Below are 25,792 nucleotides of genomic sequence, written 5' to 3' on the forward strand. Positions count from 1 at the left end.
TCTAATTGGGAGATCATAGGAAGGAAGTTTTTTTCCTCTCTAAATGTCTCTCCTTTTTTGAGCAACTCAATTAAATACTTGTGCTTACAGGAATACAGGTACAAAGGTGAGAGAAATACTGGGTTTTTGCTTCCAATATTATCATTACTTTATCCATATATGCTAAAGGAATCTGGTGGTTGTGAAATACACTTTCAGAAAAACTGAAAACTATTCTCTGAAGTTCTCTCGACATCAAAACCATTATCTGACTTTAAAGAACCCTCCTATGATCTCCATTTCAGCTGACAGAATTCAGAGCCTTATGAAATCAATGAGAATTTTGTTATCTGACTTCAATGAAATTGTGATTTCACTTTAGGCAGAATTATACACAAGAGATGCTGAGATAACTATTCATTACATAAACCCCTGCCTCTTTTGATGCCAGAAGGTGAATTGATCAGATGTATAATATTATTAATTCCACTCCCATTTTCAACAAGTTTTTCCTTTTTGATCTTCCAGTGGTCCAAGTTTGCAATATCGTCCTTGTCTTAGTCTATGTCATGACAGAATCAAAGGATCACAGAATAATACTTCAGATTGGAAGGCACCTCTGGAAGCATGTAGTCCAACCCCGGGCTAAAAGCAGGTCTCATTAGATCAAGTTGCTCAGGAACGTATCCAACTGAATCTTGGACACCTCCAAGGATGGAGAACACACAACCTCTCTGGGCACCTGTCCTAGTCTTTGACCATTCTTTGGTAAAAAGATTTTTCTTGTATCAGACTGGAGTTTCTTATGTTCCAACTTGTGGCTGTTGGCTCTCCTCCTATTGTTGTGCACCTCCAAGAAGAGTTGGGCTCCATCTTCTCCTTACCCTGCAATTGGATAGCTGCAGACAGCAGTAAGGTCTCCCCTTTGCCTTTCTTCTTCCAGCCTGGACAGACTCAGCTCTTTCAGTTTCTCCTTGCTTAACATGTGCTCCAGCCCTGACTAGCCTGGTGGCCCTCTATGGGGCTCATGCCAATATGGCACTATCTTTCTTGTACTAGGGTGCCCCAAACTGGACACAGTACTCTAAACACAGTCTCACAAGTGCTATAAACAGCGAAGGATCACTTCTCTAGAGCTGCTGGCTGTAGTTTTGCTAATGCAGCCCTGGATGCAGTTGGCTCTTTGCCGGAAGGGCACATGGCTGGCTGATGTCAACTTGTGTACCAGGACCCCCAGATCCTTTTCTACACAGCTGCTTCCTACACAGCTGGCCCCCAGCCTGTTTCATTATCATCTCACTGATGGCAGTATACACACCATTTCTCAAATTATCAATATCAGAATATTTTTTTTTTTTTAATTTGAAAGCTCACCTATCCTAGGCCTCACTTGGCCTTGAAGTGCCATGAGTAAAACAGCTTAGGAATGTGAATGTACAGCAAATGTGCTTCCCATTAGCTCTTAATGCCATAAATCTAAAATCCTTGATATTACTGCTAGAGCAGCGCTTCCACTCAGATCTTAAAGAAGCTTTAGACAAGATAGAAAATCTCAACAGCAGCATATGAGACACTTACTTTTGCGTAGGAGAGACTTGTAAATGCATGTAGTTCAGAGGTCCTGCCCTTATGCAACAGTATTTCACTTACAATGGAATAATTTTAAATTACATTAAGAACTATAATCATATTCTACTACCATTTGCTTTTTCATATCCTCTGCCACTAGAAATAAGCTTGAAGAAAGACATCCAGCCTCAAGTGCACTATTCTGGGAAAGTTTAGATTTAGATGAGAACATTTATGTTCATAACTACATGATTTTTTTAAGCTTAATTCAACATGAGTAGCTGGTTCAACTTGGTTTCTGCTCATTAGTGAGTTGTTGGAAGGAACTGGTTAATCATTGTTTGCCATCTGCCTTGGAGAATCAACACTGTACAGAACCTTTTCTGCAGACAGTGTAAAACCACAATGTACAAAGAGCACTAAACGAAAATCCTGTTTTCAGCTATGGATTTTTTTTCAGTGCACACTAAAATGGTAAATATTTTGTGGTTAACCCCCTCTCACTCTTTGACAGCACTTTCCACTGGACAGTGGTCTCTGTGGTACATGCCACATCATTTAGCAGTCCTTATAAAGGTACAGCAACAGTGCTGTGGAGAAGCATTAGTGGTCTGCTCAGTAACAACTTACTCATGGAGAACCAACCTATCAGGCCACAAGGTCACCTTTCAGAAGAAGGTCAGAAGGCTGCAGGCCACATACAAGATGCCACCTGTGGATTTTGCTGTAATTTACATTGTTAGAACACAAACACTGAGAAATATTAGCAACATTATCAGTTTCAGCTTCCCCCCCCACACCCCCCACCTCTTCTTTCTTCACATATGAACAGTAAACTGCTCCTGTGCACTACCCACCAGATTTCCTGGCCAAAAACGAGGGCAGCCCCTTTCAGATATTTTGAGTTCTCTCAGGAAGGCTCTAAATCTCTCCAGGCTGTTTTATTAAAACCAACTCTACGTTCTTCTAAATGTATGGGCCAGAACTTAAAATGCCACAATGAGTCAAAAAAAGCATTTGCTTCCTCACATGAAAAAGTTAAAATGAAAGAATAAATTTGGTTGACTATCCATGCTACTTTCTGGCTCATCTTCCCTATCTGGTGGGACTGACAAGAGCTTTGTCACAATTAGAGAGAGAAGGAAGCTTCCATTTTTAATTAGTCTTTGAATCCAGAATCTTCCTCAAAAAATGAGGAAAAATATACGTGAATGATGTAAAACCATTCAATTTAAACATAGAAAGATTGCTGGTAAAAGGCACTTCATAAACCAAGGTTTTTATTAAAATATACATTGCTAACAAGTGGAAAAAATATCAGAAGAAACGCTGAGCATGAGAAAATCAATACTGCTAGGCTAACTCTCATATCAAAGATCTAGCACTGGGGGCCATAATTCAGGTTATTAAAGTATTTTTTCAAGATTGATTAAAGTTCATTTTAGTAACATCAGCAGGGAACCCTGGCTCCAATGATCTTAATACTGAGAGTGCTAAAGACTGCAGTCGTCCAGCAGAAAATAAAAACGTGTTCCTCTAGGCCTCCTTGCAAATACAGAACTCACAGTGTATTAATCCATTAGAAAGGCCTGTCAGTGAAAAACATTTTTCCTTTAAAAAACCCTCATAAAAGGAACACTGGGAAGTGTTCCCTCTGACTTCTTCGTGCTCAGGTCATAAACTTTAATCATCCCCCTTTTCTTTGCAGATTTCCTGGGATATATAACAACTGGGGAGACCTACTCTTGCAGATTTCTGAGACCTGCCAGTGGTTTGTAATTTGAGATAACTGGTACCAACAGAGGTCTTAAAAGGAGATCATCCAGTAAGCCTTTGGAGACTTTAGGGTTCAGGACCCAGTATTGTCCAATATGCCCTATGGGACTTTCTGAGAGTACTGTCGGGAGTCCCCCTCTATTGCATCAAGAGAAAGAAAGATTTAATGAGAACAGTTCACAGAAGAGCTGCATTGCCTTCCCAAAACTCAGCAAAAGAAGCCTTTGGAACAGAGAAGAGAGTAAGGGGAGAGGGAAGAAGGTCCTTTGGGTATGCAGAAATTTGAGTGAGCTGGATTCATTTCACAACTGTACCACATTTTTTCTTCATGATCTTGGGCAAATTCTTGGGCCAGGTTTTCAGAAAAAATAAGTTAGTTTCTCCTGGCTTCTTTAGATGCTAAAATAACTAGTCAGACTTTCAACTCAACTGCTGGTCTCCCTGAAAAAGTTACAAGATGAGCTGACCTATGCTGAATGCTTTTAAATATCCAGCCTCGACTGTTGAGGCTGTAAGTCTTAAAGCATTCACATCTGTGCTTCACTTCCACACCTGTAAAATATTATTTTCCTACCTCTATGAGCTGAGGAGAACAAATCTGCAATGTCCATGAACCAGCTTTGAGAACTGTCAGTGATACGATCATATAAGTACATAGACTGATAAAGGGAATCTATTTCCTGAGGACCCATCTTCTACTTCTGGCTTTGGCAAAAAGGGAATTGTGATTCTACAAACCCCAAACTCATGATCATGAGATGCCACAGATGCCAGGGTAGGTTGCTCTAAACTCTGCAGGGAGTCTGGCCTTCAGGCCATTCATGGGAATGAGAAGGGCACTTTTCACTCCTTTAACTGAGACAAGTGCCCCTTCTAACATGTGCTTGAGTTCAAATGTTTGCTGTGCAGGTTATTATTATACAGTACCTCATTATAAAGCAGAGATATTTAGATCAAGATCTGACTTCCCTTTCTAAATTCAACAATGTTCTTTGACAGCAATAGGATACTTAACCAAACAATTCAGATCCTGGTTTTGAGAGATTAAGACTATGTCAATATGGACATCTTACTGTATCTTCATATTCCTAAAGGTGCCTTAAAATACCCTGCATCTACTACGAAAGTTTCTAACTTGCTTAAAATTTAACTAAAACATTTGAACTTGGATGTGTTAGGATTAAAGGACCCACTCCCAAAACCAAACTCCTGTCATTCCAGATCACCCTTGTAGCATTCCCTTAGAAGGAACACAATGTTTCTTGAACTTACACTTCCAGAACAATTTGGAAACAATTTAATTCACTTCTCATTAGGGTGAGATTGCACAGGTAATGACCTGAAATACCTGCAAAAGTTCTCTCTTTCATCCCCCAGCTGGGTTGAGCAGAAGCAGCAAGCCAAAGGCCTTGCAAGCAGGAATTTCACATCAATTGACTCCACATTCTGCAGCCATTTTTTTTTGTAAGAAATTGTTACATTTGATTAGTTTGATTTAGAAGACCCATCCTCAAGATGTATTGATAGTTTTCTGCAGACAGGTAAGAGTAGATGGAAATCAGACTGTTAATGCTAGAGTATCACCATTAAGATGGGCAGGCATCAGGCACAATAAAACATAAGGGGCGGACAAGTCGTTTCAGTTTTCATCTGTGCCAAGACACAGCTATATAGGGTTGCACTCCTGTAGACACAAGCCAAGGCAGACATAAGAAGTCTATACTCTGATTTTTTCCTATGGTTATATCCACATGAATGTCTTTGGTTGAGGATCATGTATTTTTCATATACATTTTCCATAAAAATCATCAGACTTTCTTTAGTATTGAACTCATTATCCACACTCCCCACATCACCACATCAACATTTTATTTGAAGTATCAGTGATAGCATCCCATCAAAATTTAATAGCCACTTTCTATAATTGAAGTATATTAACTCTTGGTTTCACCTATGCTAAGGTTTATCCTTCTTTTAAAATTCTAATGATATTAAAAATAAAATACCTTTCTACAGCATGACTCAGAAATGCATAATATTCCTTTCTTTAACTCATGGTAAAGGAAACAGATACAAGCAAAGGCAAAAGAATTCTCTATTCTAGTCTATAGATTTATACTGAATCTTGAGTGTCAAACGACCAAGGCTTTTAAGGAAAATGTCAACAACTGTAACAGTTACATAAGATATAGTTAGAAAAATATTTTGCAAGTAAAAATGACAGTTTCTGACACTTGAGAAGATGATTTATACTTCAGTTTTAGAATGCAAGCAGCCAACATGTGACCTGACATTTACTAAAGGAAATCAAAGAGACGTTCAGCAAGATTACAAAAGGAAAAGCATTAATCGTCCTATACCAGCAGTTCCTCTCTGTACTACAGAAAGATCTGTATAGTCTTCCTCTCAACATTATGCAAAAAAATAGAAAGAGAGGTCACAATAACAGATCTCCTTTTTGGCATTTTGTGCTAACTTGCTCAATTTATGAAGGCCATCTGGTGCTGTTTATGCTGGCCTTTTTGCATTGCGTCTCATGTTGTTCTTTATGGACAAGCATGATTCACGGTTCATATTAACAATGTCTCTTAAGTTACTTTGCAAGAGAATTTGTTGGCTAAAACTATGCATAAATAATGTATAGCTGTTGATGTACACATTCCACACATGACAGAACGTAGTGAAAAGGATACCAAACGAAGGGATGTTCAAATAGGAAAGATGGCAGGTCAGGTGAGCTGGCTTTCGTTGCTGGATCTATTATATACTTCCTATAGGACTTGAAATGATTACACGAGCCCTTTGGGGCTCAGTTTTATCACTTGTTAAACGGAGGTCGTAATTCCCTATCTCACAGTGATACTGTGAGGCTTATTCATTAATGGGTTCAATGTTGGGCAGATGGTCAATACAAATTCTATGCATCACTGAAGTAACATTTAACCTCAGAATTTAAGCGGCATATAGCCTTGTGCCAGTCTCCTAGGAGTCGCTGTATAAACATTATACATCCATGTTACTAAAAATATTTGAGAGATGTGACTTGTTGGTAGTGCTGAGTTTGCATTCCCCAAGTTACAAATCTACAGGATGACAGATGTAAAAGAACATATTTTTTAAATGCAGTGCAAAACAGGTACTAGCACATCTTCTTGTACTGGTTATAAATGAGAAAGAAAAATGGTTTAACTCCTGCACTAAGTATACAGTGATTTGAATGAATCCATCGAACTCTTATTTTAAAGTCTCAAGAATGACCTTTGATAGTGTCTGGAGGGATTTCAGCTTGGTGTTGTAAGAATGGTTGTTTTTACTGGCCTCTGCCAAAAAAACAGTTTATGAATGTGACTGCCATTTACCTGTAGAAGAAATACAACTACAATTCAGCATAGTAACAAGTTTAAAGGTGTATCTTAAAGATATTTATAACTCTAGCAATCAAGCAGAAGGAAAAAGTTATTTTCAAAACATCTTTTTTAAGGTTTCTAAAGACTATTTTTAAACTTTATTGCCAGAAGTAATCTACCATGAAGACCTAAGCACCAGCAAGGAATGAATCTCCAATGTGATTGCTATGCGTACCTTGCCATTTCCTCTGCATAGATGACCAATCTTCACTTCTTTCGTCTTCTAACTTCGTTCCCCAGTAAGTCATTCTTTCTGTTTCAAAAAAGAAAGAAGAAAAAAAAATGTGTATGTCATCATTATGAGGGGAAAAAAGTGTGAAACAGACATACAGATACTAAATGCAGGCCTTCCAGCCTTTTCTGCAGGTGAGGAATATGCTTCAGTATAAGTGTCCCACTTCAAACTTATTTTGAAAGCCTTAATCAAGGTTAAGTGGGGCCAAGCAATTTTAAAGAGAAGCTACCAGACAAAAAATATTTAAACCTTGTTTTCAGTACTTTAAAATTACTATACCAATTGGTACTAGAAAGATTAACTGTGCTCAGACTAATCAACCAGGTGTGGACATAAGTAACTCAGGTATAAATGATTCATAAAGTGCAGTATTCAGCAGTTTAGTCTTAGTATCCAGTGATACTATATTTTTTTGGTAATGCGTTAGTGTCAGCAATATCTTTGCATATGCGTTATAATCATAGTCAAATACAGACACCACTAATTACATATAAAAATATATACCATATGGCGAAATAACAACTTTTGGGGTTTTTTGTATTGTGATAGTGATAGAACTAGGGGGAATGTGAAACAGCACTTCTAGATAAATTATTCTGGGTCATGCCAAAGAAGTGAGGCTATGATTGTTCTCTGCCTATTCACCAGACTGCATGCTAAATCTATTCACTTCTTATTGCTCCTAGTATTCTTCAGCTAATTCTGCTGCTGGTTTTGGATGAAAGGTGACTTTTCACCACAACATCTGTAAAATTCATATATATGCAACAGCCCATCAAATCTCCTTGGAATACTGTTTTCCTCCAACAAAAGACACTTCCCATTTTAGCATCTCTCACTCTGTGACCACTGTAACACGCAATTGCTTCACAACTCCTGTTGAACGCTAGCCTCACAACCTCACAGTAGAAAAATTATTGCCTTAATTTATAGAATAGGAAGATAGAGAGACTGAGAGAGGATACAGCTCATTTTAACTGTCTAAATTAAGATGATAGAATCATATATAGTGTCAATAGACACAGGGTCCTTGAGAGAGAAAGGTGTAGTACTTACCTAACATAGGTACCCTGAATCAACCCCGTAGGGGACTCTCTCTTTTTCTCTCTCCATAGCAGCATCTTAGGAATGACAATTGCCTATACATGCAACTAAATTAAATCTAAGTAAAAGTGACTATCCTCTTCACTGCCAAGCCTAAGATCAAAGTCCTATAAAGATGTAAGCTCCTAAAAATTAGGTTTGGTTTATCCACTGTGAGATACCTGGCGTTGGAATGAAATACAGTAAGCCATCAGAGTTCCAAACACAATCTACAAGGAGAGCTAAAGACTTCAGACTGGTATTCCCATACTTGGATATCAGACAGATCTTCACACCAATGCCTACTCACTCCTCCTTCCAATCCTCTCTTTCTGTGAAGATATCAATTATGTTAATGTTATTGCTTTTAGGTTTTGTTTTTTCTGTCCTCCACCCTTTTTTGCTTTATGTCCCAAACCCTTTTTCTACTTTTTCCCACTGGTTTCAGTATTGCTCTTTCACTCCACAATATACCTTTATACTTTTCCCACCATTTTCATTTGGTAACGCTTCTCTCTTGTTTGTTGCTGCTCCCATAATTCACCTAAGTCCTAGGATAGCCTGGCTTATTTTTCTCAAAGCCACCACCTTAGCACTGCTTTATTTTGCTTTAGTGGTCAGAGATCTGCTCCACTTCTGCCCCTTTGGTGACATAATACTTCACTCTCTATTTAACTTACTCTGAAATGTGCCAGTACATCTGTGTACCATTCTGAATAGCTGAAAGAATTTATTTTTAATTGTCACTCAGTTTATTATAAAGAAGAAAAATGCATGTGTATATTTTTCCTTAAAATAGAATATAGGTACGGTACAAAAATGTACACAAAAATAATCTTTAGCCTCAGTCAGACATGTGGCTAATCGGAACCCACAGGCAGAAAAAAGTCCAGACACAACATAGGATAGAAATGCTACAGATAAAGAAACTCTTCAAACTTGCCTGCCTTACAGCTGTATAAGGAATATGTGTTGATACAGTGCCATATTGAGATTTTATAGACATGGTTTTCAGACTATTCCATTATTACAGTAGGCTACAATCCTGCAGATGTTTAGACATGAAGAACTTTACTCAGTTATGTCAGAGTTGTCATGACTGGGTCTTAAATTCCTTCTCTCCAGAGTTAAGAAAACCCTCACTCTTAGATTTGTCATAGAAAAGCAGCAGTTGTCAGATACATTTCTGCTGAAACATGAGAACATACAACAAGAAACACCATATTAAACTTGTGTCTGTTTTCTGAACTGCACTATGCCCATGATTCAAGGGCTTCAAGGACTCACTTAATATGGAATTCAAATTAAAGATGTGTTTATGTATTGTTCTGAATTGGCACATTACTGAACATCAGATATATTGTTTCCCAAACAACAAATATGACCTTCTTTAGCAAGAACTGTATTTTAACACTGTGAGTAAAAGCAAAAAGAGAAGGCAAACAGCAGGAGTGTGCTAACTACAGCAGATGAGACAGCAAAGTGATACACCCTGAGAGCCAGAGAACTAATGGTAATGCATCTCTAAAACAGAGAGTAAAATTGTTCTTTGTATTTAATATCTACCCACTGAGATAGTTAAGCAAGTCTACATCTAGATTTAGCCAAAGTCACAGAGCTGGTGGTTCCTCACTAATGCAATGCACCAAAACAGGGTGCTAAAGATAACCTCAAGGATTAATGGCTGACAGTGAAAATTAATGTACCTGTTTCAGCTTAACCCGAGTATGTATTTCTAAAGGCCAATGGGATAAGCCACCCTTTTACCACAGCAGGTTTCAATACAACGGGATTGTTGTTTTAACTCATGCTTTTAAAAATGTAATTCTTATACATAATGACAGCAGTGTAATGCAAAATGCCAAATGTTGTAAATTGACACGTAATGTCCACTAAAATGGAAAAGTCACTGTTCACTGTATAGCAACGCAAGATGTTTACTTTATGGGAAGAAAGGAGAAATTATCCTTTCAATTGATTAAAAACCCCCAAACCAACACGACTGACTCGAACCCTATTGTTTTTTTTTTTTTTTTTTTGACCACCTTGTCACCAAGAGCAGTAGGTCTGAATCTCCATTACCTCTTAGCTGACTTCCAGAAACTAGAACTCCATTGCCCCACTTCTACATAAATTATTTCCTTCATGCAGCAAAACGTTAGTGAGCTGTAATTTACAGTGAGCCTTAAGAAGACTACTGTGCTAATTTTCACAACTTTTACAGGTTCTCCTTCTCTCCTCCTCCTCCTCCCTGTACCGGTCAGACTGCTAACTAATCTTTCTTGAGGAGTTTTAACATTTTTCCTCTCCAATATTCAAAGATCCCTGGGTATGTCACCTGACTCATGGTTTGAAAATATTTGCTTTTCTTAATTTAAAAATCAGAGATCTGAAATTAGCAGCAAATTCCTACGAAGAATTAAAAGCACTTGCTCCAAGCAGCTCTCTTTACAGAAATGTTTCCTTACAGAAACATATTCACAATACTAAAATAGCTTATAGCAACTAGATTTCAATAATCTATCACATGAAACTTTCAAAAAGTCACTTCCTTGTCGACTGTCTTCCCACAGAAGAAGTCTTGCTCCAGCTAGCTACTACTAAGAATACTAAAAAAAAAAAAAAAAAAAAAATTCCTGAACTTCCCCAACTAATAGCATTCATGTAAAAAAATCAAATGCTCATTTCTGTTTCACGTGGACTAAAGCATTTGTTCACTGAGACCTACTGTTAAAAAGCAACCTAACCACAACTGGAAGTACAGGCCTATGCTGCCCATTATAGAGATATCACCTCTACCATCATGACCAGATTAGGGTTTTATTCCTTTAAAATGGTTAACTAATATTTGCTATCCTGAAGTAGGAATCAGTATGAAAAACTGATTTGAGCTCTAAATGGTCCTTGAGCAATCTAGTGTCCTCAGTGGTAGCTTGTTGGGTTTGGTACTTCTATTTTTTAACTTTATGGAACTTTATTCAACTTTCAAGAAAAGAAGTGAGCATCTCTTATATATATCTTGGAAAACTGTAACTCATTTCTGCTGCACCTGTTCAAGTTAATCTTGGTGGAAGAGAATATATGAAAAGCATAAAATAACATTTGTGGTCAAATGCAGTTACATGACTGATAACTTCAGAGGTGAACCCTACTAAAATGCAATGGATAAGGCATTTATCCTCACAGTAGGATCTCCATAAAGTGGCACCACTAATCCCATTTTAGTAGAATGTTGGCTATGAATCATTTTTGGAATAATTTTGTATTTGCCAAAAGACATCCTAGGTGTGGTAACTCTAGTTATTTCCTATGACCATAAGCTCCACAGCCTGACTGTGCAATTTTACTAAAACACTTCTGTGCAAAATGCAAATTTTTGTGACATGATGCTACTTCAATGAACAATACAAAATTGATTCTATAGTCAGAGTCTTCAAAACACCTGCAAAAACTAAAATAATGGGGTTTATGCTGAAGTAATATGTAAACAATCAAGGCAAATCAAAACTATTATGTAAAGAAGCAGCTTACTAAAAATAAGTAAGTTATTGATTGTATTTGAACAATCTTGTACTTACTGTAACTGAAGATGAAAACTCATACAACTAGATCATTTGCAAACAGCGGGAATACATAGACTTAACCCCAGACTTGTCTGGTGTTTGACCAGATGCACTGTGCAAGCCCATATGCTAAAGTATGTTATTGTGAATCCAATCATACAAATTGCAGGTTTTAGCGTAAGACTGCTCTGGCCTATGGCAACTATAGTCCAGGGTGATTTTCCACATGCAGTGTGACCAACTTGAATAACCACAGCACTTCTGTCTATTCCATATACATACCACTTGTATATCTTCCATAATTACAGTCCACTCATCACCGCTGGAAACAAGGCAGTGGGATGGACAGACCCTTAGTCTGGTTCAGACTATTAATTCTTAAATTCTTAGGATTTCTGAGGAGGCTGTTTTTCTCAAGGTTTTGTTTAATATACATGCATAGTGAAATTGCCACAACTTCTCAGGCTTTAATAATTCACAATCAAATGCTGCAACATCATATAAGCAGGAAGAACATCACTGCAGATGAAGTGCAGAAACAGAAGCATAGCTAATCCAGCTCCTGCAGCGTCTGATCCACTGCAGCACATTTCACAGTAGAACTGCTGGCTACTGCTAGCCATCGATAGCTAGTGTTAGGATTCATACCTTACTGGAAACTTCCATGGAAAAAGCTTTGGATTTGAAAACAAAAATAAAACACCGACGTTATCAACTGTGCATTGCGAAAACAATTACGAAAACTGTGAACGCAACAGCAGATGTGCTTGCTTCCAGAAATTCGCTCCGCACGTGATGTGGCAGGAGCCGCACGACTACCGGACGGGCGTCCCCTGGGACCGACCCGCGCGCAGCGAGGAGCGCGGCTGGCTGCCGCGGGAGAGCCGCACATCACCACCGCTTTGCAGCGCCTTCGGACCTGCTCGGGGCAACAGCGCGCTTCCCTCGAGAGCTACGTGAAGCAAACTTACAGTTCTTTTACGCAAAATATGGCAGGGGCCTAGAAGTACAGCCACACATGATTCCCACTGTGTTGGTCAGGAAACCCGAGCTCGGTAGCCAGAAAATACATGGCTCCGCGGGTACGCTAAGGTGTTGCTTCTGTGCTGAATCAGCAGCTGTATCTGATACTGCTTTTGATCCTTTTTTTGTCTTTAACAAAGAAAATATGTAACTTTTGAGGTAAACCCATATTCTGGAATGTGTTGAACAAATATTTCATAAAAGGGGAAAAGTTTGTCTTAGAGTCATTTTGCTGTTATATGATTTATTAGAACTCAGAGCCAAAACAGGTAAAAGCCCTAAGGAAGTGCTGTATCTTTCAAATAATTCAAGTTTAAAAGGAATTAAATTCTGTACATGAACAGGAGGGTTGGGGTTTGGGAGGAAGGCGAGGAACAGAGTTTTGCCAGTCGAATAAAGACTTCTCACACATATGTCAATGCAATTCTCTGCATCAATACCTGAAAAAGGAGCAGGCATTAAAAAAAATGCACACTTAAAGAGGCTACTAATGAGGTTACTTCTGTTATTACAAAGTCTGGATTAGCCAGTGAATCTTTCAAACTATCCAACTTGAAAAACAGCGCTTGGCAAAGTCCACTGACATCTGCCACAACTTTATTTAGCCTCCTACATTCCCTGGACGTACTGCATACGAGTTGCTCTGCAGTACCACACTAGAGCAACTGCAGACAGAAGGGAATGTAGACAGACATGCAAAGTGTTTAAAATAGGAAACACAGGCTCTGTGCTGGGGGCTAGTATAACAGGTGTATATATATTGGGAGCTTATATTAATGAGGCTTCTGTTACACATGTACAAGGCTGCCGGCAGCCTTTTCAGAAGTATATGGGTATTTTGGTTAAAGTCAGACAGAGTAACCTCATAGTAACCTCCACTCTGGCTCACAGCCACTAGGGAGAACTGTGAAGGACTGTCCCTTGGTGCTGCATTGATTAGATTTCTTCCCATAATACATCCAGTGTTTTTGCTCACTAAACCTTACTAACAATTGAATCAAGAATAAAGAGTGAGAGGGGAAATAAAAGCTGATCTCCATGTGAAAATGGGCCATAAAATTAACAAGGTTCTCAACATCAAGTAATTCTGTCTGCTCTACTGTGGCCAGAAAATCAGAGCCTGTAAAATACATAAGCGAGCATGGAGAAAAAAAAAAACAAACAAAAACATTTTCAGCATTTATACAACATCAAAGTCGAATATTTAAACACACAACACCTAAGAAATCTAAAATCTTAGCTTTCCCTACTAACATTTAAATATTTCCTTGTTCATATATTGGACGTGCATCATTTTTGGATGTTGGCATCATGTTGGCAAGTGCACATTTTCCACAATCTTTTATGATGCTGTGGAAATGTTGATATACAAGTTTCCTAATTTCCATGTCTTGCAGCATCAACAGTGCATAGCAAGCACTGTTACAAAAAAAAACCAAAAACAAAAACAAAAAAACAAACACAAAGAAAAAAGCCACACAATCTTAAATAAAATGTGGATGATAAACGGGGACATAACAAGTCTACAGTGGAGTAACTTTTCTTCTAAGAACATTAGCATCAGTGGACTGGGGTACTATAATCCCAGAACACACTCTAATCTAGGTGCTGGATAGTGAAAGTGCACTGTTGTCAGTTAGACTGTGTGGCTCATTTATTTTGGTGAAGGCAGACCGAGCCTGTCCAGTAGGAGACATTTTGAATGTACATTACATTAATTACAGTTGTAAACAAACTTTCACAGAAAATTTTCATGTGAATGAGAATCTGCAAATGCAAAGATTTAGCACAGAAGTCTCTCAGACTTGCTGAATTCTTTAATGAAATTTCGGTCTTTTGTCTTTTGCTGCATGCTAGTCTGTGTCCTCCAAAGATAGCTGATACTGTCTATACAAAAGGTTAGTCTGCTAGGAAACCAGGAACCTGCAAAGTTTGGTGGTGGATTACCAGTATTTTTTGCCAGGATGATCCTTAGTTGTTAAAGAAGAAACCAAACCCCAAATCACGTAATTGGAAAGACAACTGTAACACTGAATGTTCCAGATAAACAGCCCATTCATTTAAGAAAGGAACAACACTTTCTATCAATAATGAATCACCTATGCTCTGAATAACAATTATAACACTCACCTACTTGGTAATTCATGTAAAAAAAACCTATGATCTTTCTAACATAAACATAACCTACTACCAAGTATTAAAGTAAAAAGGATGAATAGGATTGTCATGACTTCAACTATCTACACTGCATGATAAATGATAAAATAAGTAAACTAAGTATTTTGCAATATCTGGAGTAAGACGGGAATATAATACATAGGATTGCTTTAATAAGGCATATGAGAATACACAAATAATTCATTTATATCTTCTCTGGTAACACAAGTGCTCTCAGAATGGTCTGTTATCCAAAAATTATCAATACAGATAGGAAGACTGGTATAGTATGCAATGTAATTTTTAAAGTTTTATATCTGTATCTGGATACCAGACTAGATCTTAAGCTACACATGTTATCATAACTGGGACCTGACAAAGAAGAAGCAAGAAAAGCTTCTTGCTACATGAAAACAGGTGTCTAATATCAAAGGGAAACAATGGTAATGACCTTTAAATACTGGCATTTGTTTGAGATCTTCTCCCTGAGATCTTTTAAATAAATGACTCTGGTAAAGTAACATCAAGAAGCAATAATCAGACAAAAAATACCCAAGTAAAAAGTCATCACCACAAGTAGCCTAACAGGTGATGCTGAACATTAGCAAGCCTTTTCACTTCTGGAAACATGGGTACTGCAATTTTTACAATTTTGTTTAAAAACCAGATCATTTCTGACCCTTTGATATTAACTACAGGAAAGGAATGAAAGCTGGCCATTCACCTGCACTAGCTTACATTCCCAGCCACCACTGATCTCTAAAGTCCTTTTGAGTATCCAAACACTGTGCAAACTAATTGCCTGGAAACTACTTGCAAGAACTTGCAATCTACATTCAGAGGAGAAAGGTCTTACTTAAAAATAAATTTAAAAATTAATTACAAAATAAGCCCAAGTATCTTCATGAAAGCAAATGAGACTTTTAATTGAGTTTCTTTATGTGTTTTGGAGCTTAAAACAATTGTGTGGTAAATATATGGTACGTTTTGCACAAATGGCACTTTAAATACTTAAATACAACTTAAGTTTTTGAGTGTCATGCCCTTCCTATATCCAACTTCTCCTTTTCAGAAAAGTCTCAGAAAAGAAGGAGACATCTGATATATTCCACCATGATAGTCTGTCCTCTACCATTCTAACAAGCAATGGATATAGGATGAATTAGAAAACATACAGAAACCACACACCCTACTAAGAGGCCTATTAAGTCTTTCATTTATGCCATAGGTATTTAAGTATGATGAACTAAACCCACATATGCTTATAAATTTATCTGACATATAAATGTGCAATAAGTTACAAAAGCGTGAGTATTAAAAACAAGCTGCTTCCGCAAACCTCTGAGAAAGTCAGTTTTGTACAGAAATGGAGACTGCAAAATTTTGCAGGGAATCTACAGAGTTCTTCATTCTCTCTACTGCTCTAGCATTTAGGGAAACTCTAGGCCCTTCCCTGGCTTTGGGCAGAACAGTCAACAGCCTTTCTTAGAATTTCTGGAAAACTGCAGACCTCAGCTGAGATTCCAAAAGAGAGTTATGAATCTGTTCACTCGTAGGATGCATTGTTCATACATGTGCTCTGCTGGTGGAGTACATCATGTCTGCTATCTGGAGTATTCTGGCCAGCACTGTCCTCCAAAGTTCATTATATGCTCCCACGTGCTATGAGGATAACTGAAAGGACAGTGCAAGACCCACTTTCAAGTTTTTTGTCAACTCTGAATACAGTCTGTGACATTATACTAATTAGATGGAGGCAGGTCACGGAAGGTATGTGCAGATAACTCACCCCCAAGCACTTTAACTACCACACAGAGAAGTCTTCCTTTCTTCTTGGAACATCAGTCTACAAGCCACACTCTTGTGGCTCACACACAGTAATGTGATGTACAAGAGTTCAACTGAAAACGGATGGCAATAAAGTTCTGCCAAAAGAGGATTGTTCGATCAGCAAATGGTGTTTCCAAAAACTATGTGTGGAACCCTGTATGGCTGCTTTCCAGATGTCAGCAACACAGACACACTCAAGGAAGCAGAGGAACATGCTTGCTGGCTGTTAAGATGAAACATGTAATGGGAAAGGACCTAGTGGACCAGACAAACAAAAAATATAAGCCCTCATTACTGGTACTTTAAAAAAAATCCTTTGAGATACTGCCTAAGATATGGCTTATCAAAGTGGTAAACATTTTAAACAAGTCTTAGCATGAATGTTTGTATTCTGCTTGCCGAGGCAGCTGTCCCTAGAAAGGATGCATTTATACGTAAAAACCACAAAAATATGCTATTACAGTTATGAATTCATAAGGTTAGGGACTGCTATCATAAGCTTCCTTATAGTTCCAAGATGATTATTTTGAATTAATGGAAAAACACTTATTAATCCCCCACCGAAGCTAGATTTCAGACACTGAGTAAAAAATGCTCTTCTGTAAGAGGAAAGCAAACCTTATTAACTCCTACTTACACCTTCAGACAATTGACTGGAAATCCAGGTGTCTTATCTCTGTAATCTATGATCTGAGTCCAGATCATTTGCGCCTTTGTCTCCAATTTCACCTCAAGTAAACTTGCTTTGCATTGAGTTATTTTGTGCTACATAAATACTTATTTGTGGAGGCTGCTGTTCAACTGAAACCGAAAATCTCTCTCAGAACTTCCCTTTTATTGTTGAGGCAAGAATGTTCAAAATTAATTCATAATTCATGTCAGATGATTTTGGGCATTTTTGGTCCAATGCGATGGTCCTACCAGTTTGATGATTGAAAACATCGCTGTTTCTTGCTGATCTTTTAAAAAAATCAAAGCCTTTCATCAATACAATGGGTGAAGGTCAGTCTGAGAGAATGAGTGAACCAAGGAGAAGGTCACTCATGAGAAAATCCACATGGAAGTGAAAATATAGGTAATATACTTACAGAGGTATGCTCTCACTGTAGTCGGCTATTTGCTGGAATATGGTGCTGATACTTTTATATTCAAGCTGTGTTAAAATATCCTCCCAGTATACACCATTAAACTACTGAGTCATGTTGTTCACATTTTTATCACTAACAACAGTGATAGGTATATTTGCAGCATATTGAAGGAACTTCAAAGTAATTTATCTTAAGCACTAAAGATAAGGAAGCATTAATCCTTATTTTGCAGGTGAAGAACATATGTACAAGACACTTTTGTGTGAATCACTGCAGCAGAGGCAGAAACTGAACTTGAATTACCTACAACCTCTATTTTATCTATATGAACAGCATTCTGAAAGAGCATGGTAGACATAGGAAGCTGTTCTGAGAAGAAAACAGCAAGCGGCAACTGTCAGTGCAAACCTCTTAAAAGAAAGTCTGGAATGTGTATATAACTCTCACCTCAAAAGCCAAACCCATACCACAGCAAACCCAAGAACAAAACAGCACATGCTGTATTTCTAGAGAGAATTTTAGTCAGGTGTGGCAATGTCCCCATCTCTCCTTGCTCAGTCCGTAACAGCAATCCCCACCTGGCAATCGGTCTTGTTTAGAGGACTTACTCCCTGTTATGTAAGTCCAGATTTTTCTTGCAGCTTTGAGATTTTGCACTACATGTATGGGTGAGAAAGAAAGGAAGAATGACTCTACAGAAGGAGTTTCAGATGCTTTATTTTTACTGCCGTACACACCGTTTTCTGAGGTGTTTGGCACTAAGGGTGCAATATATTAAAATGATTGATTGATTGCATTTTAAAAATAGAAGTACTGTTCTGATACTGGGATTAACTATTATCATTAAGATATGGCAGAATTTTAAACAGCATTGAAGCTGCACCCTACTGTGAATGTAAAGCGTCCTTCCCCATCCCCCTTGCCCACTTTATACACACAAAACAGAGTTTTTCATAAAGGAAGCAAGTAAATGCCACTAACTTCACTCCTTACACAGTGAGTACTGTATCCACAGGACCACAGTAACAACTCCATAGTGTCCTTTCAATTCCCATCATGCGTTTTTCGTTTGCTTTCAGCAAACTTGTAGCCTCCCTCCCTTTTTCTCTGAACAACATTATGTGTTGCTCTATGGGAGAAGCTTAATCATAGCTATTTTGAAGGTGCTTATTTTTAAATTTCCTATATATTCTAGATCAAATCTTGGTTATGGAAGGGTCTGCAAATAATACTTGGAATAAATGGCATAATTTGGTGGCCTGTTACAGTGTAAGCAGGTTCTGATTCAGAGCTGGGTGAGCGACTGCAGCTACAGAGAGACCCTGCCAGCAGCACGTTCGTGCCAATAGAAAAGAACAGTTGATGGCATCTACCCAAGGTCAGCTCCTCAAATTCGGGAGCTGGTTTTCTTCCAGACACTGTAAAGTCACTTGTTTAAATGCAGCCAGTCGGCAACAATTAAGCGTCTACATAAAACATGCAGATTTTGTACTCCTTTTGAAATCTCCTCCATGCCATGCTGTTTATTTTCTATTTCTCACAGTCTTCATTATCCAACAATCAGGCTACAAAATGGCGGTCAGAGTGAGGCAGACATTTTGTAACTGTCTCATTAAAAGCCTAACAGAACAATGAAAATGCACCGAATGAAAAGCAGCAATCTGAGGAGCCAAAAGGAGCATGTAGCACTACGACGACCAATCTTTTAAGCAAACCCTTTATCTTATTTTGTAGCAAAAACAAAGCCACGCTGAGAAGCAACCTGACAGAATTTTATCCCTGTGCAGGCAAAATATTGTCTAGGGTGGCCCTTTTCAAACACTTTCACTTCAGCGAGTACAGCTCGTCACCCATCTGAGCAAAGGCTCTTCTGTGCCCCTGTCTACTGTGTGCCATATGGACTCAAGACCACCCATTGACAGTGACTCAGTCGCTATAATCTTAACCACATTCTTCCCTTGAAAGTCCAGACACTAATGTTTTCTATTACAGCTCCAGGAGCTTTACAGTCTTCAGCACAGCTTTTAAAGCACTTGCAACAAAATCAGCAAACGAACATTTAAAGAATGGAGCCTACCTCCATCTCTGCAGATAGTTTTTAATTCAAATTTAACTGTCTAATATGTAATAAGCTAAGGACAGCAAAAGCAGAACATAGCAATACCATATCTGATAAAAGCAAAAAGCCCCAAGAATTAATAAGCAAGTTCCTTTTTTTAAATTGCATGACCACCAGACTGATTGTAGTAGTAGCAACTGATGTATCCTAAGAAGCAAATATGTAAATCTTTAGGAAAAACTGCAAAGCACATGCTACTCATTAAAGATTTAGGTACCTGCCAAATTTCAGGTTTAGAGATTCAGACATTTTTAGACTGTTCCTCAAGAAAAAACAAAAACAAAAACCAAACCAACCAACCAAACAAAAAAACAAACAAAAAAACAAACAAAAAAACAACCTACAACAACTTTTAACACAGAAAGACTTCGTTTTTGTCATACTCTTATAAATAAAAAATGGCTGTGCGGTTTTTGCTTACATTTTTTAGTTATATAAAACGAGCAAAGTGGCTGGGCTAATGTTATATTTGAAAAGGGAGATACAGATTCAAAAAACCCACCTCGGAATTACATAATGAAAAAAAAATCATTATTAATTTGAATGCAGCTTTGATTTTAAGGGACTTGTAATATAGAACTTAAGCCAGCAACACAGGTAAGTAATAATTACATAGGCATGCTGAAAACACAGGCATTAGACAGCTGCATTTGAGTTAGAAGAGATTAGGCTAAAGCAATGCATCTCTGTTCCCTCTTTTCTTATGAAGACTTGCACTCCAGTGTGATGCTGCTACTCGACATTCAATGAACCTAACCATGAAACAGTCAACTGAATGGGAGGAAATGTCTGGCCCTCGAAAGCCAAAGTCAGGTAACCCTGCCCGAAGTGCAGGTGGCAGAGTGAACCAGCTACCTGGACAAACACCCTGAAGAAGCTTGTTTTGAAACTTCATCTCTTGGTCGTAAATGGAAGAAAGATGTTGTGCCAAACTGTGTTGAAAGAAAACTACCCTGAGACCCCAGAGCGAGGGGTGTAAAATGTTCTCAAAAAAGGGAAGGATTTAGCCTCTAGTTTACATCGGACTATGACACATTTGTCAGTAACGCTGTATCTCTCTGTGCTTTTACCTGTGAGAACTTTCCAAGCGACACATCGATCCTTACCTTTCAAGCAAGTAAGAGATACAGCAAGTGAAAGGTGATTTGTTTGGGCCACCTAGACCCGTAGTGTATATAAAAGGACAGCAGGAGAAGTATTACCACAGCCTGTACTCTCCCTGGAGCCAGAGCTGCCCGGGACAGGCACGTGTGATGCTCTTAACATATGGTGGAGGTCCCACTCCAGACTGTGCTACGCCAAGCCCTGAGAGAGACGCGTCTGAAGAGTCCAGCTGCTAAACGACCCCCTCCAGCGCTCACGTGAAGGCTGCCTCTTACAACACAATATAGCCCTCTGTGTTTTATGGGAGATGTTATTTCTCTGAGACATATTTTGCGGCGTGCCGTATCTTTGCGGCGGGGCTAGCAATCTGCTGCACTGCTGCGACAACAGGTGGGACAGCTCTTTCAAAACTTGAACAAACCTGCCAAAATCCGGATGCCTGCCAAGCTTATTACACAGATGCCGTGTTCAAAGGTTACAACCCATCTCTAAAACCACTGATTTAAAAGCAACGTTAATTACACTTGTCTTTTGCTTCTGCTACAAAACCCCCAATTGTGGAAAGAATTCTGAGTTTGTAACAAAACTTGAAAAGTTAATGAAGAAGTTCCCTAAGGGTCGTGAATCTTCACAGTCAAGCTAACTCCAATATGATCTGGGAGAAAAAAATCTCTGAGTTAACACAAGGTTTCACACTGGAAGTGTGGCAAAATTGTGGTTTGACAAAATTTCCTTGCAAAGGCAGGTGAAGTTCAGTGGTTTCTGTGATACTTCACAAAGAGTGTCTGAGTGCCTTTGAACTTGAAACTCAAAGCAGAATCCAGCAGCTGCAAACTTAAACACAGCAAGATGAAGATTAAGAAAAAAATGTTTGCATGAGCTCCTGGGAAGAATATACTGAGCTTCACTTGATGACATTTGAAAAAGCCTAAGTCTGCACACCTTACTGCTCAATTTAAATAAGAACATTAGGGAGATACGGTAGAGGCACAGTTGCATTATACTTTTGACTTATCCAAGTGAGGCACCTGTGGGTGGACTGTAGAATCTCTGTCAACATTGCTGCCCACTGCTGTTCTTCCAACTACTCACACTGATTTCTAGAAGTTATGCAGTGTCATCCCCACAGGCTGTATCACAGCCCCTTTTCTAGAACAACCAAAGCTACCAAGGCTTACTTTCAACAATCAGAAGGGAACGAAAAAGAAGTTGGTTCTAGTCCTTAAATTTGGAGAACTGGAATTAAAAAGACAAAACAATCATGTGAGTTTGAGGTTTAAAGCAGTGTTTTTCTTCAAATAGCACTTCTCAGTCCTATCTCCTCTAAAACCGCAAGCTTTCAAGGCTGATGAAACAAATGGCTTGGAGTCACTTCCATGAAGGGTATTATATTAGTTCACGGCAGTGTGAATCTCTGTGCTATTTGGCGTCTGTTAGCTAGCTGATGCAGAATACTTTGAGCATCCCCAGTCTTCTGGTCACAATAAAGAGCAGCTTGTAAGCAAGAGAGGGAAACCAGTATGTAAGAATACCATTCACATGGACATCAGTGATCTACAGCCACATAACTTACCAGCTTTGGTTTGCTGTATGTTAGAATAGGAATAATCGTATCCTGTAGGGAATTTATAATGGTTTATATTTTAAAAGGGCTTTCTTTAATAGAACTGAAACCAGGAGAATCTACATGCAATGCATACAGTTAGTTGTAAGGGAAAAGGTGAAAATTAATTTGGGTATGCAGGAAACAGAAGAAGAGTGAAGGACTGTAAGCAGAAAAAAAGAGAAAGGTAAAATAGAAAAGGAAAAGCAAGATGATTACAGACAATAAAGATTAAAAAACAACTGGCAAAATTTGGGAGACAGGTTTAGAAATCATACTGAAAATCAGGTAACGGGGTGGATAAAAAGACTAAGCATGTTAATTACGACACATTTCTTTGATGCATTTTTTCCTTAGGTGTAGTACATTTTTGAGCAGTAAAGAAATATTAGTATTGTTTAATTTTGATGCTACCATTAAATCACTAGAGAAATAGAAAAAATACTAAATTCTGTCAGCACCATTTTGGTCTTTCGGGTCCACTTCTTTGGTGAACTATTCTTAACTGCTTGTAAATGCTGGATATTATATATGCTGATCCTGGAATAATATCCCCTGCTCCCCCAAAGTCTCCTATTATCCTTTAACACAGAAAATTAACCATTTGTATTAAATAGCTAATCACATCACCTCAGAGTCACTGCGGTATTCTCCCTAATGATGTAGTTTCTGCCTATCTGACTGAGTAAAATTCTGGAAAAGAAGAGCAGAAAAATACTTTGCAGAGACTCACAAAGTATCATATTTGGCTTTTTATTATATACTTCTGCATCTGTTTTTTGACAAATCTATTTCCTAGTGGAAGAGCTTAATAGTTATATAGACAAGAGAGAGTCATATTGATACAGCTGTGAGCATACAAGTACTGTGGTTTTTGATTGTGACCCTGGATAATGCTAAAGTTGTAGAAATCAATCTGGAATAAAAGGAACTACAGCAACAACAAACCCCGAGTGCTTTCTTGCTAGTTCAACAAGTTCTGGATTTATCATCATGACCTAATGTATCTCTATATACATTCCTCTTCTCTTCATCATTTATGTAAGACCAGTTGCCATGACAACTAAAAGAATTGTTTTAATAAAGCAATGTCCCCCTATATTTTAAATACTGCAGGTTCCTGAGACAAAGAAATCCACCCCACAACTCCAAAGATACAAAAATAATAGAACACAAAAAGAAGCCAATGGAAAAAAAAAAGGAGAACCCTGCATACCGAATGAATTTTGCATGGAAGTAGTATTTCTGGTCCACGACTCCAAGCACATGCTTACTGCTTATTATAAGCTTTATTACCAATACCTCCTACACCCGTAACTTCCTTCTGTGTCTCCATGGCAAACCGATCAAAACCTGTGTCTCTTAATTGGACTCCAATAAAATGAGCATAACACAATGCACAATGCAAGTATTGTGACAATACAGCCTTAAACTATAAGCGCTCTATACCTACTGAGACCAAGGCATCAGTTAAAATCTGATGTGAGGTAGTGATGAAAGGCTCATGAAGTGCCAAGGGAAAGCAGATCTTGTACATTTGAGCAAAGAGTCTTCAAACAAGACTACACAGATGGCCCAAAGGAGGTTTGTCTGCAGGATTGGGTCCTTGCAGTGTAAGTAGCAATCCTAAAGTTTACTCGTAATTACAGAGACATGAAAGTGTGTTCGTCAGCACAAATGACCAGAGCCTGGTGGGAAATTCTGGGAAGGGAAACGTGAACATCTTGGTTCACTGGAGTGAAATGCTAACTCTCTAAATTCTCCCTGCATGTTGCCATTCTTCAGACAGGGCTTTCTGTGTGCTTTGTGCTGGCCTAGGGTGACTTCTACCTATTGCACAAAGTTATCCACACCACGAATAGTTAACAGAAAATGTACAAAAGAGAACAATCACACATTGTCAAGGGAGATGAAATTAAATATCCCAACAGACATTCCTGTTCATATGACATTCTGGTCAACAGGCTTCCTCAGATACCACAGTGATAACAATACAATTAGTTTCCTTATTAATGCTAATTCAGTGGGAATTTAATGGAATAAATAGCTCAAATTAACAATTTCTTTTAGGAATTCTGGGCTGGCAACAGTAACATCTGTCTCTTTGTAAAGCAACAACAGACAGCTTAAACTTCAGGTTTGCATCCTCTGCAACATTAGGCATCACATTACTAAACCAAAGCTAGGTAATGATTCTCCTGCCAACCTTAATGAGTTCTCAGCTACGTCAGCAGGCTTCAAACTAATGAGCACAGGTAGTATTAGCAGTAGCACAGCCACTGCAGCATGGTGTTCACAGGGGACTGGTTTATCTGCCGTAGAAGCTGATCTCTTGCACTGTCACATCCAGCCAGTGCCTGGGACCCAGACCGGCCAGCCAGAAGCTGGTGTGGGTATGTCCTGCTAGGATGCAGCTCTGGCACAGGCTTCCACCTACTTCTTACTTGAGCAGCAGTGACTACACCAAAAAACAGCGCTTGGACTACCAGGATGATTTGATTAGCAGCACAGCATGACTGGATTAGCAGCTGATGCACTGTGTTAACTCAAGTTTGAAGTCTCTCGCCACTTCTCTATTTTATTACCAATTTAAACATCGGTAGCACTTGTTCTTCAAAACAGGCTCCCAAAGGACTAGCTGACTCAAGTAAAAAAGCACTACTCCACAAAACTAGAGGTCTTTGTGGGTGAATGAAGTTAAGGTCCCAGTAACACTTGAGTTGGGTCTGTAGTTAACACTTCAGTGAAGACAGATCCTTATTTTACACATGCACACTCAGAGTTTATAAGATTTTTATGTTTTCTTTCCCCCATAAAGTATTTATTTTCTGAAATACTTTTAGAACTGTGTAATTAACACCATGTTTCTGATTTTACATGGGAGGCTGCTTTTCAAGGATATGTTGAAGCATAAATTCTGCACAAACTATTCCATATACTTTTTTTACTTTTAAAAGCTACCCTCTGCCACATCACGTATTTCTGAATAGGAATCACAGATTACCTAGTTTAGAATGATTGTTTACAGGAGTTTTAGGTTCAAAGTTTCCATCTTTTATTCCTTCGCAACTGTGAAAGAGTTAATCTCACATCTTAATGGGAGTTTGCCCTTAATAAGAAAGCATTAAAGCAAGCCAACAATAATAAGCTAAATGAAAGCTATTCTTTTGCCTTTTGTCAATATTTTCATAGCGACAAATAGATCAAACACAAGATATTTTTTAAGGCTTTTATTTTTTCCCTCTTTGTAAATCAT

At 38.4% G+C, this 25,792-nt stretch overlaps 1 long non-coding RNA gene across 2 annotated transcripts in view; it reads right to left on the reverse strand.

The window, feature by feature from the left end:
* Positions 1–25,792, reverse strand: part of LOC116960003 — a 125,955-nt gene that overhangs the window by 10,628 nt on the left and 89,535 nt on the right. For both annotated transcript variants that reach the window (XR_004406123.2, XR_004406124.2), the window contains one exon: positions 6,907–6,984. This is a non-coding gene — a long non-coding RNA (uncharacterized LOC116960003). The remainder of the gene's footprint in view (positions 1–6,906; positions 6,985–25,792) is intronic.

This window comes from Tyto alba, unplaced genomic scaffold (assembly GCF_018691265.1).
Source record: "Tyto alba isolate M040663 unplaced genomic scaffold, T.alba_DEE_v4.0 Super-Scaffold_21, whole genome shotgun sequence".
Lineage (NCBI taxonomy): Eukaryota > Metazoa > Chordata > Aves > Strigiformes > Tytonidae > Tyto > Tyto alba.